Here is a 14,514-nt window from a genome sequence, read left to right as displayed (position 1 = left end):
CAAAGCCTTAGTCTGGGAGAGCTACCACTGAGCTCCACTGGGATTTGGACTCAAGGAGCGCCTTGTTTGCACTGCACAGTATTTTAGTTAATGGTAAAATGCTGTTACTTTCTGGCATGATTGGCAGAATCGAAAAAGCCTTGTAGCAGGAAGGCAGGGAATAGAGAGAGGAGTCAAAGGAGAATGAAAGGTGACTCCAGCTCCATTTACCGTGTCTTGGATTGGTCATTTTTGACTCAGCACTAGCTATTTCCAGAGGGTGTGGCCGGAGGGTCCAATCAGGTGGCGTTCTTTAATTTCCTTGGAGAGTGTTCAGAATGAGTGTGGGCTCTGGGGGCTATTCAAAGGTTGCTGAAAATAGGCAGATAGAAAATAGCAAGTGAGTCTGCACACTATATTACAGCTGCCTACAGCAGAGTGATGATGAATTTAGTGATGTTATTTGCAAGCTTTTATGATACATTCCTCTGTTCTTCAAGCTTCTGAAATACATATTTTGTGCTTTCTTTTTCTCTCCTCCCGCCTTGTTTAATTAGATGTCTGCTGCGCGAAAAGCAGATCACTTAATTATGCTTGCAGCAGAGGCACAAATAGGTATGCTGTTGTTTTTCTTTGGCTCCCAGACAGTTATTCTAACCTCGGAGTGGTGCAATAAGGATAAATCACTAAGGTGTGGAACCCTTGCTCCTTCCCTTGATTGTATTTGCTTGCCTGTTACACAAAAGAGAACAAACGGTTTCGCTTTAGGCTTGACTGGTCAGAGCACTCAAGCTGCAGAGTAGCAAAAGTGATTATTATTTTTTGGTATGTCCTCGAACCCCCTGAAGCATCAGAACTGTCTGGATTTTCACCTTCTATTTTACTTACCTGGCCGCATTCCCTCCCCCTTCCATTGCATGTTGACCTTTTAGCCAGTACGTATAGGACGGATCCCTCCTAAAGCTTCCCTGCCAGAGCAGTTGAATGGATTTCTCATAAGGTCCTCTTCCCCAGACATTTGTAATTGCCCACCACCACTGACCACTAACATCCCAGCGTAGCCCTCCTTTCTCCTCGCCTTTTTGCTAGCACACTTGAATTACAGCACATGCTCTTGGCAGCTGCCTTGCTTCAATCTGCTTTTCACACTGTTGACCTGAGTGTTTCTACTGCAGCATCATAGTCTCTCTCTCTTTCTCATATTTTCTAACTCATTAGGGTCTAATCCTGCCATCCTCTCGCAAGCAAATCTGCCATGAAAGCTGTGGGGTTTTTGCCTGAGTGGCAAAAGAATGGCAGGATTTGGCCCTAAGCAGAGCTGGGATCTGGATTTGAGAGGATCAGACCCAGAGTTTGTTTATCACTATTCCCATCTCTACAACAGGCCAAAGTCAAGATCTGACCTTTCCCAAGCTGTCTAGGTCTTGGATTTGTTCAGGCCTGTTCCTAGCTCCAGGACATTTGTGTATAAACAGAAGTTCTCATTTTACCCTTCTCTTGGGACCCAAGTCATTGAGTCAGCTATCTGAGACCCACACAGTCATTAATGCTGTTATGCTCACAATGACCATGTAAAGTAGGGAAGTGCCATTATCAGCATTTTACACTTAGCGTGAAGAGGCTAGGGCCCAGATCCTCGACAGTATTTAGGCACCTCACTTCCACTGATTGCAGGCAGTTGCATTGACAAGGAGTTAGATCCTTACATACCTTTGAGGATCTGGTCCTGAGGGACTTGTTGACAATCTCACAGCACGTGTTCGGTAGGGCAACAAAGTGAACTCAGGTCTCCTGGGTCCCAGGCTAGCAGCCTAATCACCATCCTTCCCCTCTATTCACAAAGCTAATGTTTGTGACAGCACAAACCTGTTCACAGTGATGGATTGTGAGGTCACAAAGCTGATTAATTAGGCAAGAGGGACAAAACCAATTGTAAAGGAGGCAACTTGATATATCCACACAGCATGGCAAGGAAGTAAAGGGAAAAATTAAATGCCAGGATTGCCTCTGAAGCTTTTTCTTAAAAATAGGCATTATATTAGCTATCCTCTAGTCATCTGGTACAGAGGCTGTTTTAGGTGAAAGGTTACATACCACACCTACGAGTTCTGCAGTTTTGTATTTGAGTTCCTTCAGAACTCTTGGGTGAATACCATCTGGGTCTGATGACTTCTTAATGTTTAACTTACCGATTTGTTCCAAAACCTTCCACTGACGCATCAATCTGGGACAGTTCCTCAGATTTGTTACCTAAAAAGTTGCGAGGGAGATTCCTACAGCAGAGACATTGCAGGCAAGAGCCTCCCCCTAGGAGCCGGACCTGCTGCTGGCTGCTTCCGGGGCACAGCGCGGTCCGCAGTGCCAGGACAGGCTGGGAGCCTGTCTTAGCACCTCCGCTGACCAGGAGCCACTGGAGGTAAGCCCGCGCCCCAGCCCCGCGCCCCAATTTCCTGCCCCAGTTCTGAGCCCCCCCCCCAAACCTGGAGCCCCTTCCTGCACCCCGAATCCCTCATCCCTGGCCCCATCCCAGAGCCCTCGCCTCCTCGCCCCCCAACCCCCTGCTCCAACCCAGAGCCCCCTCTGAGACCCTGAACCCCTCATTTCTGGACCCACCCCAGAGCCCACATCCCCAGTTAGAGCCCTCACTCCCTCCCACCCCCCTGTCCCAGCCCTGTAAAAGTGAGTGAGGGTGGGGGAGAGCGAGCCACAGAGGGAGGGGGAATGTAGTGAGCGGGGGGGGAGGTTCGGGGAAAGGGGGCGGGTCTCGGGGAAGGGCTAGCGTGTTCGATTTTGTGCAATTAGAAAGTTGGCAACCCTACTTCCTGGCCGCCTTCTCTGGAGAGGGTGTAAGTAGCCATGTAGCTCTGCTTGCTCCTGCATGTCCAGCCCATGGTCCAGATAGTGCACATAAGGGTGTAAGTGGGGGGAGGAGGTTCTCAGTCCTTTGTGCGAGCACACAGTCCAGCTCATAACCTCACTCCAAGTGATGAGCTTTGCCATTTCTAAAACAGCTCTGCCATCCAAAAGAACTGAGCAAACTTAGGGGAAACGTGTGTCCTCTTCTCCTGGATCCTGTTCTATTATGAGCTTACATTTCTAGAAACAACAGGGATAGAGGAAAATGGAAAAAATATCAAGCTCTCTGCAAAGGATTGCCCTTTAAATTCCAGGGATTGCCTTAAGTGCCCTAATCATTTTCATCTTGCTGCACAGAAATACGTTTATCAATATTTGAAGCATTTCAAAATGAATGACGCCCCAAATCCCTGGCTAGCATTATGCCGCAGTTTTCACACATGGGATTTACATCATGCAATCTTTACTTGGGCAGAAGACCCCTTGTCCTTCTTCCTGGGGAAAGACCGCAGCATTGGACCCCCAGGCCATTCAATTATATCCATGGAGCGATTGCTAAAACCAGCCCACGCTCCCAACTCTGGCAGGGGTGCCCCACGACCACTCTTGAGCATGCCATTTTCATATTTTATTTAACTGAAAAGTCCATAACAGTCCTTTAAATAGACACAAATATTTGAATAATTTATCCAGGTGTAATTTCAGTTTCTAGGCTGTTGGAATCGATTTAGTGGCTTGCTTCTGGACAGTGGCAAGGGCTTGTGGATTGCAGCATTCCAGGAAGAAACAAGAACAAACGCACACAAATCCTTTTGCTGGGCTCCTTTGACTTCTCTTGCTCTTGCTCAGTGGCTTTTATTGACCTTAAAAACAAGTCCAACATCAACAAAGGGAATAAGCCTCATGATTCTTGAGGGTTGCAGACGGGATTCAGAAATATGACTCTGAGGAACAGCACAGCGCTTTCTAGTGGTGAGGGCAAGAACTCCACTGTCTTTTTTTCCACATTCATTTCATCAGTGGGACAGCCTCTTTTTTTTTAAAGTGAACATTGTAGGTAACCAATTAAAGGAACAATCTTGCAGGGAAGTTGCCATTTTGTGTGACAGGGAGACCCTTTCTCTTATTTCGTTCCCTGCTCTCCTGTCCACGGCCCCATCTTCCTGGGACGTAATGACCCACAATTCCCCTTTTACCACTTAACATCAGACAAGCCTCAATAAGCATCTCCCTTTCAGAAAGTTGGGCTGCTAATGGGATGTCTACACTACAATTAAATACCTGCAGCTGGCCTGTGTCAGCTGGTTTGGGCTCGCAAGGCTCAGACTACGGGGCTGTAAAATCGCATTGTAGATGTTTGGGCTGGACCCTGGCCTCTAGGACCCTCCTGCCTCACGAGGTCCCAGAGCACGGACCCCAGCCTGAGCCATACAATGAGCCTGAGGCAGATGACACGGGCCAGCCACAGGTGTTTAATTGTAATGTTGACATACCCCAAGATGGCTTGCAGTCTCCATCTTGAGGAGGAAAACAAGCCAGGGCCCCGAAAGTGGTTTGCAGGAAGAGATGGCAGCTGCTTACATGCCACTTTGCCCATGTAGTTAACCTTCATTCCATCCCTATGTGGTAGTTAAACCTCATTGCCCCCATTTTATGTAAAGAGCAAAAGACACAACACACTGGGGGTCACTTCAGATAAATTCTAATCCTGGTTTTTACACTGGCTCCTTCTGTGACCTTGAACAAGTCCCTTACAACCCGATTCTACACTCTGAATAGTACTCATACGAGAGGTCCCATTGTACTACTTGGTGTAGGTAAGGTTTGCAGAATCAGGTCCACAGACTTTCTGAGCCTCTGTTTTGCCGTCTGTGAAACAGGGACAATATTATTTACCTACATAACAGTACTGGTGTACAGCCAACCCAGCTGATGTTTGGGAATTGTTATAAAAGTGCAGTCATATTATGATGAGCTATTGGACAAAGTGAAAACCTATGGGTTCTCCCAGTCCTGGGTGTGTTACTCTATACAATGCTGCTTCTGTGTCTTTATTTTAATCATACACAGCCAGCTTGGTTATAAAGCATCCATTGTATGCCATGTAGCAAGAAGACTTAGTAAGTGCCAGTTTTTATTGCTGTGTCATGCTTTGAGACAGAATCCCCATATTGCCTCTTGCACTTCCAAAGAGTCTCTATCCAGGTATTATCCATCATCAGCTGAAAAATACAAATATCCTTTCAGTAATTGGTTCCACCTACAGAATCCTTCTGCACTGGCTGGAAACACAATCTAATTTTCACGTATCATGTGAAGGAACTATTAAAAAGAGAACAGGATATATTTTTTTTTACTTAAGGTTAAACAGTATAATTTTCACTGTCTCATAATTTATCTTGCTAAAGGCCAAAAATATGTAGATTGGCAAAGTCTTGAAGCACTGTGCATTATCCAGAATCCTCTGAGGAATATGTGTATAAAATTGCTTCTGTCCCGTTTGTGATCTTGAATAGACAGTCCCTTGTTTTTGCATTTCTTCTGACTGAAAAGTCAATGAAAGGGCATATTTTTCTACTAATTAGACTCCTAGAGCCTTTCTTAGCTTTTCAAGGAGGACCATTGGCCTATTTTCAACATCCTTCTAACTTCAATAACAGAGTGAAGGCTCTTTCATCTCATGTTTTTCTTTTCCTGCAGCTAAGAGAAGCTATTATTGAGAAATCTAACTAATTTTGTTTCTCTGCTAGCTTAAAACCTTTGATTAGATTCTGATAAACAGACTTGTAAATTAAATAGCCCACATGACATCCATGCTACTGGATGGGAAAGATTTTTCTCAAATGCTTCAACAATTGTGCAAAGCAAAATATTTGTTGTTTGTACTTTAAGGTATTTTCAGCATCCTGCACCAAAGACTGAAAATTTTATTTTAAATGCTATTGAGATAGAGTTAGACGATGGAAAAATGTGGGAGAGGAAACCCCCAATTTTCATATTCAAGTTAATTCTTTATTTGCTTTACAGTAGCACGCAAGTGAGATCAGGTCCCTTTGTGCTAGGCATCATAAAACACGTCACTGGGGAAATTACTCAAAATAAATGCAACAAAGATGGGAGGGGGAAACAGGTACAGAGAGGCTAAGAGTGTCTTCCCCATACAGTTTGCTCGAGTTATAATTCAAGTGTTACCCCTAACTCAACTCCTGTCCCTGACCCCAAAAATCTTGAGTTAAGTGGGACTTTAAGCTTGAGCTATCTGGCCTGTGGGGGTGGGGGGTGGGAGGAATTATTTTTTTGGCCCGGGGGGAGGGCTTGTTGAAGTGTGCTGCTGATGCTTGAGCTAGTAATGCTGTGGGGGATGCAACAAATTGAGTTGCAATAACTCATTACAGCTAATGCAGTCCCTCTGTGCTGCTCATCCAATCACTCTGAATAACTCCCATGTCACTGGGCAGCATGGCTGCTCTCAGGCAAGCAGGGCTAACTCGAGTTCAGTCACTCCCATGTGCTAAGTTGCAGTGAAAACAAGGCCTCACTGATTTGCCTAAGGTCACACAACAAGACAGGGAATAAAACTCAAGTCTCCTAACTTCCCGTCCAGTGCCTTTTCCACTCAGACTCACAGCCTCTTTTTAAAACAAAACAGGTTTAGTATTCAAAAGCAAAGCATGTTTGGTATGGCTATTCGGACTCAGTGGATGAAATCTAGTTATGTATATCTCTAAAACCTGTTGGTAAAACGTTGAACTACTATCCAGAATGACAAGTCTGTCCATACTCCTCTATTTGTATTTCTTTCTGCCTGTCCTTGTACATCACATTTAAGAATGAATCACAAAAAACATAGTAGTAAAAATGATTGGGCAGTCTGGCCAAGCAAAGAGGTGGAGAAAACATTTCAGTGTGTCTGAAGGGAGGGAAGATCCAGTACTACCTTCAAGCCTGGGAGGATTTGTCAAGAAATAACTTAAAAATAAGGAAATAGGATAGAAACCAGATAAGCCAGGCCTCCGTTGTTCCTCATGGTAGAATGGTATTGAATAGAAATCCTATGGCGCCCTGAGGGAATTACCATAAGGCAATATGGATACCTCCTCACCTACAAAGAGCAGTGCATTAATGTAGCCTGCAGCTGCTTGTCCGGCATGGGTGCTGGAATTAGCGGTGCTGGGGGTGCTGCCGCACTCCCTGGCTTGAAGAGGTTTCCATCATATTGCAGGTTTACAGCTTGGTTCAGTGGCTCTTGGCACCCCCCCGTAGTCTGGGATGAAATTCACCCTGGGCAGATGGCCAGTACAAGGCCCATGCACTGCTTGCTTAAGTGACACCTAATAAGGGCTTAGACCTTGTGCGGGGTTCGCTCTGGCTGCTTATATGCTGTTGAGTAGAATGTCAAAAACATTGTGGCGACTTCCCCCTCCACATCCCTTTTGGTCCTAGTTCGGAGTAAAGAAAATGGCTGCTTCTCCCCTCTCCCAACTCCCTGCAATTGCACTAAGCTGAACTGGGTAAGAACAGCAAATGAAACGAGCAAGGCTTTGAGTTTAACGTTTTCTTTTCCCCCGCTTTGAAAGGATGCCGTAGCTGGCATTTAGTGACTTGTCACCTCCCAGTCAGGAATATCAGGGTTGCTCTTTTATTTGTTTTTTTGCCATGGGATTCCGGTTTAGAGGCTGCCATTTCACTAAGTTGTATCCTCTCATCTGGAGCTGACGCTGCACACAAAGCATGGCTAGATGCTCCACAAGCATCTAAAACAGCCATAGTCTCCTGTGCAAGGCAAATCTTTGTTTACCTTTCAGCATGTCAATCATCCTTCAGTCTTTCTCTCTCTCTGTGCTGACCTGCTTACTCTCAAAATAAATCTACAGGAACAAAACATAGGTGGTATGTTGTCTAGTTCTGCAGTCAATAATCTCTTTTCTCTCTGACCATTTGGTCACAGATATAAAAAATTAATAAAACATGGATTTTAACACAATATACCTTGGTTTTGAGCATGATGGGTTCGGCTGCTCTGTAGGCTTCTGCCCTTGAAGACCTGTGAAACAGCTGGGCAACTCTCTTCCCTCGCTTTTCATTGGAAAGCCTGATTATCAAACCACTGTGAATATAGGAGCAAGGGGCTTATGCATCGGAACCTGAATCTGGGGCAGAGCTTGGCTCTCAGCCAAATATAAGAAGTAAAGAAAACGAAGCCGCAGATTTATAATTGTTTTCTTTGTCACGTACACATTATGAGCTGGGTGCAAACTTGTGAAGTTTCATTAAAGTCAGTGGATCTATGTCAGTTTACACTAGCTGAGGATCTGCGCTATATTCACTTGTTGTGAGATTATGGAAACAGCCGTTTTTGAATATTGTTATTGCTTTCTTTAGTTGCATTAGGTTTAGGCTGTCACTGTGCGTAATAAAACACGACTAAATTATGGTTAGTGGTAATAGTGCAAATTTTGGGGGAATGGCTTTTATTTTGATCAATATTTCAATTAAGTTACTAACAGCGGGAGGGACTGCAGATCATGCAGAGCCTTGAGACTGCTATAGGTGAGGAAAGGAACATAGCCAATTGCTGATTGATGTTTTATAGGGCTGTAATACAAGAAGTTTTTCTTCTGAGACAGAAATGTTGGCTCTGTCTCTTAGGGATTTATTTTGCTAGTATCAATGGGAAACAGCTGAACTGGTTGCCTGGAGAAATAGAGAAAGAAAGCTAGTCAGGATGTTAATGGTGATTTAAGGTAGATGCTGATTAGTGATTAACATTTGTCTGAATAACTAAAAAACCCAGGCTGGGATCAGTTGTTACTCTATTTCTCTGTTGCAGCTTCCTAAGAAGAGGCTGGGAATTTTCCCAGAGAGATTGACTTATTTCATTGCAAAGGAGAAAGCAGTACCCTGGCGAGGCAAAGATGTGCAGCATAGTATTGCAAATGTTAGAAATTCTGCACTGGGGACATCTATGTCAGTGAATTATTGAGAGACAAAACTCCATCTCTGAAATATACATGCGAAATGCTGTCTTGGGGAGCAAACAACATGGCTGTAAAGATTTGGAGCCAGGCCCTGCTGGAGGCTGATCTTCATTAGTGTAATCGTTCGACCCTGGAGGGAGAGAATTGGTGTGACTTCCTAGTCTTGGAGTCAGATTTAGCCTACAACATTGTTTTTGGTCTGGACCAAAATATGAGTGACTTTCCATAGTCCTCGTCCTCAAATTCAGTTTGAGAGAATCTGCCATGCCTTATATGAAGGGATGGCTTACTCCTGCTAATTAATCAATCATGCTTTAACAAATAAATGCCTTTATAGTTTGCATGGTCAATGATGTATGAACTCCAAAGAAATATTGTTTACTGGACTTCATGGTAAATCAGATGAAATTAAATATTTGTTTTCCTTTACTGCTGTGAATATAAATTCCGTGTTTTGAAACCTTTACTCTGAATTTCCTGACTTCTTAATGGTTGGGATTTTATTTGGGCCAAATGCAACATCCTTCCAAGGTTTCAGAGTAACAGCCATGTTAGTCTGTATTCGCAAAAAGAAAAGGAGTACTTGTGGCACCTTAGAGACTAACCAATTTATTTGAGCATAAGCTTTCGTGAGTTGCATCCGATGAAGTGAGCTGTAGCTCACGAAAGCTTATGCTCAAATAAATTGGTTAGTCTCTAAGGTGCCACAAGTCCTCCTTTTCTTTTTGCATCCTTCCAAGGATTAGAGAAATATTAGCGAGATGGTCACCACTCCTTAACTTCACAATAACAAAGTTTTCTTCAAGGAAATAGTATTAGTGGTAGACTTTGATGGTTTCATAACTGACTATGTAAATAATGGACACAAGGAATAAAATGCTAAGGGTATTCTTGAGGATCCCTAACTTGGTATGAGGAAAGAGTTTGTTTCTGAAACAGAATCAGAGGAGCACTCCTTTAAGTTGTGCATCTATTGCTGATGAGTTGGCAGACTGGCTGGTCTCTGGAATAAGGATCTATCTGATATTTGTATGGAGGGATTGGTGACTTTGGAATGGAAGTTCCACCAAGAGAGAATCTGATGGTGCCAGGACTTCTTTCTGTGTCTAAGCCAGAGGCACTAAGCTGTTTAGGACAGAACTTGACAAGTTTACTTAACATTTAGAGTGCCAAGGATTAAGGTGAAAAATACCCATGACATCACCCAACCCAAGGCTTTGCCCCCTGAAATTTAAGAAATTTAAGAAATAAAACTACTCTGCATTGGATTTGGTTGACACATATTGCCAGCCAACTCTAATAGCAGAACTGACTATATCCCCTGTGCTTTTTTCATGCCTTCTTTCTTTCCTGGCTTATTCCACTATATCCTCTCTGTCCTTTCCAGCAGTTGAACACGGTTTATCTTTTCCTGCATTATTTTCTATGTTTGTTTCTTCTTTTCTTTCTCTCCTGCTGCAGCCCCGTATGTCTTTTCCTTCTTTCTCCCCCAAAATTGTGTTCTCTACCTTTGTCCCTGCCTTCTGCGCTTCTCCCCCCAATCAGTCAGTCACTGGGGAGTGGCCCTGACTTACACACTGTATTTAGCATATGGCCATGGCAGATGCCCTTGGTCTGTGTAGTGTTCAATCGCCATGGAAAACAGCTACAGTATGCTGGCCACAGTCACACAGTGCTTAAAATAGAAACGAGTGACACTTTGGTAGAGTTAAGTTCAGATATTTGTTTGATACCATGCTATAAAGCAGGGGTGGCCAACCTGTGGCTCTGGAGCCACATGCGGCTCTTCAGAAATTAATATGCGGCTCCTTGTATAGGTGCCGACTCTGGGGCTGGAGCTACAGGCGCCAACTTTCCAATGTGCCGGGGGGTGCCCACTGCTCAACCCCTGGCTCTGCCCCAGGTCCTGACCCCACTCCACCCCTTCCTCCCAAGAGCCTCCTGCACACTGTGAAACAGCTGATTGTGGTGGGCGGGAGGCATGGGGAGGGAGAGGGAGGCGCTGATCAGTGGAGCTGCTGGCAGGCGGGAGGCACTGGGGGCAGGAGTCGGGGAGCTAATGGGGGGCTGCTGACGTATTACTGTGGCTCTTTGGCAATGTACATTAGTAATTTCTGGCTCCTTCTCAGGCTCAGGTTGCCCTCCCCTGCTATAAAGACTCAGCTATGTATCCTGGACACACAAGAGATCTAATAGAGATGGTGCTAGCTTTATATAGCATTCAAACACTAGCTTTACATCAGGCACTCCAGTACTACAATGATGGGGTTCATAAAGAGAGATTTAACCTAGTTCCTTTTTCTGATCCACCTGGGGTAAAAGTCTTCTTCTCAGAAAGGGATGCAATAGAGAATCCACCCAAACAGTCTTTGATAATAGGAGGAAATGGAGGGCCAGATTGTCATCTGGTTAAATTGATACAGCTCCACTGATGTATGCAGGGTCGTTGTAGCTGTGTCGGTCTCAGAGGACAAGGTAAGTGAGGTAATAGCTTTTATCAGACCAACTTCTGTTCGTGAGAGAGGCAAGCTTTGAAGGCACACAGAGATATTATTCAGGTCAGGCTGGTAGCAAACCTACAAAATACTTTCAAAAGGTGGTCCTAGGAGCTGAAATTCATAATTCTGCTAGCCCCTCAAAAACATGGACTGAACAGAGACACTGGATTTATGGCTTATTACAACAATCTACAGTCCACCAACCCTCTTTGTCCTATGACTGCATTGGTGTTAACGGGCTACTCTACCTTGAATGGTCCCTTGCAGTATGTTCTAACTACTTATGCTAAACAATCTGTTCCACTTTGCATTTAGTTGTGACGCTCAGCATACCTTTCCCAGACCTGAAGAAGAACTCTGTTTCTTCAAAGGTTGTCTCTCTCTGGTCTGGTCTACATTACAGACCTATATCAGTATAACTACGTCGCTCTGGGGTATGAAAAATCCACATCCCCGTGCAATGTAGGTATGCGGACCTAACCCCCCATCTAGACAGCACTGTGTCGGGGGGAGAACGTCTCCTGCCAATGTAGCTACCACCTCTTGGGTAGGTGGATTAACTACACCGACAGGAAAGCTCTCTCCCTTTGGCATGGAGCATCTTCATGAAAGCGCTACAGTGGCACAGCTTCACCATGCATCGGTGCAGCTGTGCCAGTGCAGCATTTTAAATGTCGATGTGCCCTCACCCACAGAAGTTGGTCCAGTCAAAGATATTACCTCAGCCATCTTGTCTCTCTCTAGCTCCATTGACTCTAAAAGAGCTATACTAATTTATACCAGCTGAGGTTCTGGCCTAGTGAAGCTCCCTGCCTGTTGTTACCGATCAGGGTTCTCAAACTTTTTCAGCACATGAAACAAATTTTAGTAGGTAGACTGTCTTGTGGACACCTCCCTCTTATTCAAGACTATGTGGGCTGCCTTGCCTCCCATGCACAGTCCTGTAACAGCCTTCCGGAAACTAGAACAATTCCTTACATGGATGAGTAACGGTAGGACAGAATTTAACGTATGTTGAGGTGTCCTTTAATGAGGTTTAGCAGACGGAAACAAGATGATGGACCAACACCATATGACCCATCAGCAAGTAGACCACCAGTGCCTGCAGACCACAGTGTGAGACCTACTATTACAGATGAAGAGCCTTACAGAGAAGTAGAAATGAAGTTTAGAGAGAGAGGTAGAGCAGACTTTCCTTTGGATTGGAGAGGTCTCTCATTTTAAATGCTTTATATCAATGCCAATTAGGTAAATGACCACGCAAAAGTCAGGTAGGTCACCTTCATTATAGACTGGTGGAAACTCCTCTGACTCACAGTATGAGTCAGACAGTTCAGAACTGGCCTGCTCTCAAATTTTTACAAATTTACAAAGAACAGCAGAGCCCAGGTAAACAGCAGTTCCAAATGATGGCACTGATTATGTGTCATTAGAGTAGTGGGCTATGCTAGGGCTCAGTACACAGAAGTCTGGTGGAAGGGGAAGACAGTAAAGAGGGGAGATTAGAATAATGCCGTGAAAAGGATCCCATCTTTCAGTAGCTGGATCACCAGAGTAGGGCTGAGGTGAATCTACAGAGATGAGATTTTTTTCATATTTGACTTTTTTCTTGTAATTGGATTCCTCCTTGTTTTGTTCTGTAGGGTCCTGGTGTTTGCTTGGAGCTCCCACAGATCCAGCTGGCTGGGAGTAGGAGGGTTTTGATAACCTGTATGTCACTAGGGCGAAGAATATAGTGGCAGGACTACTGCACCCATGTAATCCAGAAGGAAAGACTGCTCCGACAGTGACAAGCTGCAAGCAGGAGGCCGATTGACAAGATGATTGCCCACTACAGCATCAACGTAAATATTAAAATGCTCCAGGAGCAAATGTTTGACTTTGAGATCAAGTGTTGAAAGGCACCAGTCATAGTGGACCAAAGGGTTTGTATATCTGGGCATCTCATAGGACGCTTCCTAGATTTAAAAAAAATCAGAACCGTAGGCTTGTCATACTCATTGAAGCCAAGTGACAGTGACAGTCTCTCTCTTTGTCTCTCCCCATTGTGCTAGGCCCTGTACAAACACAGAACCCAAAGATGTCTCCTGCCCCAAACAGCTCACAATCCAAGTATAGTGACAACAGCCCGGGGGGGGGGGGGGGGGGGGGGGGGAGGAAAGGAAACAGAGAGAAAATACATTCAGTCAGCATGATAAGCAATAATCACCACACAGATGATGCTAAAGAAGGAACGAAATCCAGCTCCCTTTTCTATAGCTCTCATAATTCTGTAGGGAGAGCAGGAGTAAAGAGCAGTAAAACGTCCCCATAGCAATGAGATCTGACTCTGAACACAGAGGGAGTGGCTCTGTAGAGAAAGGAGGTGCAGGTTTCCACAGTTGCTTGCATTGTGCACAGTACATAGGGCAGAATAGAACTGCACTCTAAATACTATTTAGACAGAGATTAATATTGAATTTTTCTTTTCATGCCTTTTTGTGTCCACATTACAGGCATTAGAATCAAGTTTATAGCCATTGCTGGCAGCCTTGGCAGAGAGGCAGAGGCCTGAATTAGCACAGAGTGTACATCACAGCAGAGATGGCCCTTCCAGCTCAGGCTGGCAGCTGAGCGAGAGGAAGCTTACATTGCTGTTGTCCATGCCGTAGCTGTTTGGTGGCAAGGCAGGTCTCTATTTCCATCGCTGTGCGTCTAGCAACTTCCACAAGCATTACATTCTCTCTGGCACCTGAACCCACACAGCTAATTAAAACTGGGCTATTAATTTGGGTCAGACAAAATGAGTATCTCAAAATAGAATTTAATTTAGACTTGAGAACACAGTTACTTAAATACTAGCTAGCCAGCCCAGCAAATGTTTAGCCCTCTCAAAAGTTGCAGGACTGATAACTGTGAATGCCCTAGTCCTCTATCCACGCAATGAATTTCAATGAATCTTGAACAATGAGTTGTTTGTTTTTTTTCAAGATTTCGATCATTGAAAGTTTTCAGCCAGTTCTGTAGCTGTTTTTTCCCACCCCCACTTTCCCCCATGGAAAATCAAATTGTGAGAGATAATTAACTTACAACTTAAGGAATTGCAGTCCTTAATTATTTAAGATGGCATTGCCCAAGGCTGTATTTCCTTTACTGCTGTAAGTCCATAGCCAAGGTGACACGGTGAGGAATTTTTCTGCAAGATGCTTCAGCACAACAGTTCA

The 14,514-nt window shown here is 44.5% G+C and overlaps 1 long non-coding RNA gene across 1 annotated transcript in view; it reads left to right on the top strand.

The window, feature by feature from the left end:
• LOC119566227 overlaps positions 1 to 14,514 on the top strand; it is a 39,691-nt gene that overhangs the window by 13,863 nt on the left and 11,314 nt on the right. The window contains exon 2 of the long non-coding RNA XR_005225308.2: positions 12,955 to 13,155. This is a non-coding gene — a long non-coding RNA (uncharacterized LOC119566227). The remainder of the gene's footprint in view (positions 1 to 12,954; positions 13,156 to 14,514) is intronic.

This window comes from Chelonia mydas, chromosome 6 (genome assembly GCF_015237465.2).
Source record: "Chelonia mydas isolate rCheMyd1 chromosome 6, rCheMyd1.pri.v2, whole genome shotgun sequence".
Taxonomy (NCBI): Eukaryota; Metazoa; Chordata; order Testudines; family Cheloniidae; genus Chelonia; species Chelonia mydas.
The sequence above is the reverse complement of the archived record's forward strand: the minus strand, read 5'-3'. Positions and strand labels throughout refer to the sequence as shown.